A 5,795-nucleotide genomic window follows, 5' to 3' on the forward strand; every position below is an offset into this window, starting at 1 on the left:
ATGTGGCACGTGTGTGCACATATGTATTTGATGTGTATGTGTGTGATAAATGTGTGATATATGTGTGCATGCTTGTGTGTGTGTGTGTTTGGTATGTGTGTAGTATGGGTAGATAGCATGCCTGTATTTGTTTATGTTCTTATGTGTGTTGATGTGGATGCATATGTATATGTATTCAATGTGTTTGTATGTGTGTGCATGTATGTGCATACATGTCAGTGTGTGTCCGTACGCTATGTGTGTATGGGCAGATGGCATGTGCGTACATGTTTGTGTTCTTGTGTGTGCTGGTATGGGTACATGTGTGTGCTCATGTGTGTGGAGACCAAAGTGGTCCTGAGTGTCCGCCTCAGTCCCTCGCCACCTTCTTTTTTGGGACAGGGACTCTCATTGAACCTGGAGCTCACTGCCTGTCTAGACTGGTTTGCCAGTGAGCCCCAAGGGTCCTCCTGTCTAGCCTCTGTCTCCCCAGTGCTGAGATTACAGGTATGCTGCTATGTCCAGCTCTTTACATGGGTGCTGGAGGATCTGAAGTTAGGTCTTCATGCTTGAACAAGCATTTTACCGACTGAGCCAACGCTCCATGGTCACTATGACAAACTCAGTTCTTCAGCCAGGGCTGGGGAGATGGGCAGGATGGAGTGAGTTTCAGACACTGTCCTCCTGTCCCCTCAGTTTCTATGATCTTTAGTACATCCTGGAGACTGGGGCATCTGTGACTGCACCCAGACTCCGGTGGGTCCCCCAAGGCCCACAGGCACTTTATGCATCTGCTTCACAAATACCCGCTGCCCACTGACAGGGTGAGGGGAGCCCAGTGATTAAGAGTTCAGAAGCAAGGCAGTCCTGGGTTCAAATCCTGGCTCTACCACTTATTAGCTGAGTGACCTTGAGTAAACTGATTACTTTGTCTGAGCCACAGTGGGGCAGGAACTTGGCAGGCAACCTGCTGATCTTCAGAGAGCCCACCTGTGCAGGGCAGGTTGAACACCTGTGCCCAGCAGGAAGCTCCTGGTGCTCTCCGGGGTTCTCTGGCCTCGGTGAATCCTGTGGCTTAAGGAAGACTGTACAACACTTAACTTGCCATTGCTTCCTGAAAAAAAAAGGAATGGATTGAAGATCTTGAATGCTGGGGAATGGGGTGAGGGTAGAGGAACAGTCAGATTCATTTAGATGGGTGGAAGCCGTGCCTCCCAGGGAACGTGTTCTCCAGAGCAGAGAAGCACGCCTTGGGTACTCTCTGGAGCGTGCTGTTCTTTGCAGAGAGAAATCAGAGTGGACTGTGCAGCTCACCAGCCCGCTCTTGAAGTGCCTTTAGCCCTTGCTGAGCCCAGGCTGGGTTCACTGGCTAAAGGACATCACATGGCCAACATGGTTGATGGGGGAGGGGTGTCTTAGTGTCACAGAGGACAGGCCTGCGTAAGTCTCACTTGGGGGACAGTGAATAGGAACAGTGGCCAACCTACTTCCTGTCTGCCATCTTGGTTGCCAATGGCAACTCCTCTCACCCAGATGCCGTGGATTAAAGATGGTCATGAACTCTGTCATCCTGCCATCCAGACATGGGGCTCTTCCTACTTTGATCTGAGCTGGCCTAGAGCTAGTTCTGAACCAAGTGTGACAAGAACTGGGCCCTGTGCTATCCCCAGCTGGAAGGAGTTTCCCCTTGGAGCTAGCTGCTTCCAGAAACATCTCACATGCTAAAGACAGGGCACAAAGGAGCAACATGCATGAAATGCACCTGTGTAGACATCAGTCCACACTAAACCAACACCCAGTAAATGACCATCATAATGCTTGTATTGATGGGAGGCTTGGAAGTGGAAGGGGAGGTTTGTGGTCTCAGCCTGCTGGGGGCCACTCTTACATGAAAGCCTGTAGCCCTGCACCTCAGGCTGTAGTGCTGTTGGGAGATGAGGGCTTTGAAAAGGTAAGTTAAAATGAGGGTATTGGGCTGGACCCCAACCTGTATGCTGGTAAGGAGAGCAGATTTGGAAGACTGGGGGTGGGGGTGCTGCTCAGTTGGTAAAGGGCTTGCTGCACAAGCATGTGGACCTGAGTTCAGATCCCCAGTGACCACATAAATAGTGCGGAAGCCGGAGAGACGGCTCAGCAAGCATCTGGCCGCTCTTGCAGAGGACCTGGGTTTGGTTCCCAGCACCCACATGGTGGTTAACAACTATCCATAACTCCAGTTCCAGGAGATCCGATGCTGTCTTCTGACATCTGCTGGCATTGCATGACAAGGGTGCACTTATACGCGTGCAGGTAATATGCACATACACATGAGAAAAAACGGATGGTTGTACATACCTGTAATTTTATCACTGGGGCAGGGTGGAGATGAGAGGGTCCCCAGAGCTCACTGGCCAGTCAGCCTAGCTGAACCGGGGAGCTTCAGGTTCAGTGAGAGACCCTATCTCAAAAATTAAGGTGGAGGGCTTAAAGGTGGCGCACGCCTTTAATCCCAGCACTTGGGAGGCAGAGGCAGGGAATCTCAGTGAGATTGGAGCCAGCCTGGTCTACGTAGTCTGGGCTAGGCTGGCTGGGGCTACAAAAAAATAGAGTTCAAGTTCAAGGTCATTCTTGGCATCTTGGGCAAGCACACTACCAAGTGAGCTCCAACTCCAGCCTTCTTCCCTAATGGGAAGCTGGGGCGAGGGCGGAGGGGAACTGTCAGCCACTTCCTTCCACGGTGCCTGCCCAAGTAGGATCAGGCAGCCAGGGCCACCCTAACAAATGTCACAGATTGAATGCTTATGCCTTAGCTCCCAGTTCCAGAGATGGGAAGAGCGATGTGTCAGCGGGCTGGGTTTCTTTTCTTTTCGTTTTTCCTTTTGTTTTATGAGACAAGGTCTCATGTAGCCCAGGTTGGCCTCAAACTTACTGTATAGCTAGAGTTGACCCGAAATCCTGGTTTTCCTCCCTCTTTCTTTCCAGTTCTGGAAAGCGAACACATGGCAGGGCACATCTCTCTTGAGGCCTTCCTGGTCATCGGGTGGATGGTCACCTTTTCCATGTGGGTGTCACGCCTCGTGTCTCTCTCTGCATCTAAACTTCCTTCGTCATGTTTTATGTGAGTGTATATGTGTGTGTTATTGTATGCATACATATGTGCTTATGTGTGCACGTAGGGAATACACACACGCATGTGTGCATATTTGTGTGGAGGCCAAAGGTCAATGTCTTTTGCACTCCACCTTTTTTTCCCTTGAGACAGTCTCACTATGTAAACCAGGCTGTCCTCGAACTCACAGAGAGCCACATACCCCTGCCTCCCCAGTGCTGGGACTAAAGGAGTGCACCACCATGCCCGGCTAGAATATTCTTTATTATTTCGACAGATGGCTTTGAAGAGTCTCTATAAAAGTTAAAATTCACAATTAGACCTCTCCAACATTGCATTCTTGGGGACACAAACAGTTTTAAGTTTTAAATTTAAAACTTATTGACTCCAAGATCATGTCATGTGTTCCAAGCACAAACATGTCAGAAGTTTTACTGAAATGTCATTTGTCACTTGAATTTTGTAGAGGCAGCTCACTGCCAGAGGGGCCAGGACTGTGTCTCTGTGCTTGTCCTAGGAGAGCAGTGCTGCAGGCCTGGGCCTGGCTTCTCAATCTATTGTGTGTGTAGGGGGTGAGTGATGGGTGGGAAGAAGTCAGACCACGCCCCTCTCAATCGGGGACTAGGGAACGAAGTCCAGTGCTACTTCTGGGTGAGTCCCTCTCAGCTGGAGGCCGTCTGTGTACTTACCTTGGGCCCCGGAATCCTCACTTAGCCCAAGCTGGCCTTGAACTTGCTATGTAGCTGAGGATGACCTTGAACTCTTTGTTGTTGTTTTGTTTTGTTTTGAAATAGAGTCTCACTATATAGCCTGGGCTGGCCCAGAACTCTCCGTGTAGACCAGGCTGGCCTCGAACTCACAGAGATCTACCTGCTTCTGCCGAGGGAGTGCTGGGATCAAAGGCATGCGCTGCCACATCGGGACTGACCTTGAAATCTTCATCTCCCGGCCACCTCCCCAGAGCTGGGATTACAGGTGCGGCCATTACCACTATGTCTGGTTTACGCAGTGCTAGGGATCAAAGCCAGGGTTTCATGCATGCTGAGCAGGCCATCTACCCACTGAGCCACCTCCCTGGTCCTCTTTCATTCTGTCGGAACGACCAATAGGTGCGCTTTGAACCCTGCAAATCTAGAACCGAATCTCCTCCCAGCTTTCACGCAGGGTTCCTCCTCAGGAACTTGTTCTACCTCCTCCATCCTTGGAGATGCAGCCTTCCTCTTTGGGAGGGGGACCGCTAAACAAGGACCCAGACCCCCTACACACACACCACAGTTCCAAGCAGAAACCAACTTCCCAATTTTGGAGACTGGAGAGTCAAGAACGAGTGTCAGCAGGTCAGTGTCTTGGCGGAGGTGGGGGGGTGGGGGGTGGTCGTCTGCCCCAGGAGGCTCCTTGGCTCCCAGGCTGCTGTTTTCTCCCCACATCAGCTTATGTATCAGTTTCTTCTGCTTCTTCTAAGGATCCTAGCCATATTGGAGAAGGGACAGACTCATGATCTCATTTGGTTGAATAACCTCTTTAAAGACCAGGCCACCTCCATGTGCTGCCATGCCATGATGTCCTGGGCTAAGAACTGCGACGTAAGCATTCTGCAGATCTAGCCCAAAAGAAAGGCACCCAAGGAATAGCCACAGAATGGTATCAGCTTTGCAATCCCTTCCTCCCTCCCTCCCTCCCTTCCCCCTCCCCTTCCTTCCTTCCTTCCTTCTTCTCCTTATCGGTATTAGGGATTGCATCTAGAGCTTCATGCGTTCTAGATACACATTCTACCACTAAGCTATAGATAGGATCTTGCTAAGTTATCTAGGACAGTCTTGAACTCACTTTATAGCTCATGTGGGTCTTAAACTTGTGATCTCTTGCTTTAGCCTCATGAGTAGCTGGAAGTACAGGCCCGTGTTGCCAGACTTGGCTCCTCTCATTGTGAAGAAGAGACAGGGTCTTATGTACCCCAAGTTGGCTGGGAACTAGTGCTTTACCTAAAGGTCCTGCCACCACGTCTTCAGAGCCGAAGTAATACGGGAGTGGAGTGTGAGGCACGGAGGACCACCACATAGTGATGGTCGAATCAGGAGTTCTTCATTACCTCTGGTGGTCAGAGAGGGAGCTAAGGCCCAAAAGAACTCTCGACCCCAAGGGGAGGCACAGTGAGGTTTATAAAGCCTAAAACCACAATTACACCATGCCAGAGCAAAGCCAATAACCATAGTTACCTCCCATCACCTAGTTACACCAGACATGGGACAGGTCAGTTAAGAAAGAGGTTTTCAGTTAACAAAATGTTTCTGTTAGAAAAACAAGTTTTGTAGGAACAATGGGCTCCATGGAGATGCAGGTGTAGCTGGGAGGGAGGACAGGCTACCTGGCGACTTGTAAGCTTCCTAGTTTGCACTCCCTGAAACCGCCTGCATGAGCCTTTCTACCTGGCTGGCTGCAGTGGGAATGGCTGGGCAAAAACACAGGGTAGAGTAAATCAGCTAGAGCAAAGTGTGGTTCATTTTGCTGTCTCACTGAGATTACAGTTATGTACCACAACACTCAAGTTACACAGTGCTGGGAATGGAACCTAGGCCTTGATGCATGCTAAGCAACCACTCTACCAAATGAGCTACATTCCTAGACTTTAAACCAAATTTTTTTTTTTTTTTTTTTTTTTTTTTTTTTTTTTTTTTTTTTTTTAAAAAAAAGAGGACGATAAATCTTTCACTGTGATATATCAAAATAA

This window comes from Nannospalax galili, unplaced genomic scaffold (assembly GCF_000622305.1).
Source record: "Nannospalax galili isolate Female #2095 unplaced genomic scaffold, S.galili_v1.0 scaffold290, whole genome shotgun sequence".
Lineage (NCBI taxonomy): Eukaryota > Metazoa > Chordata > Mammalia > Rodentia > Spalacidae > Nannospalax > Nannospalax galili.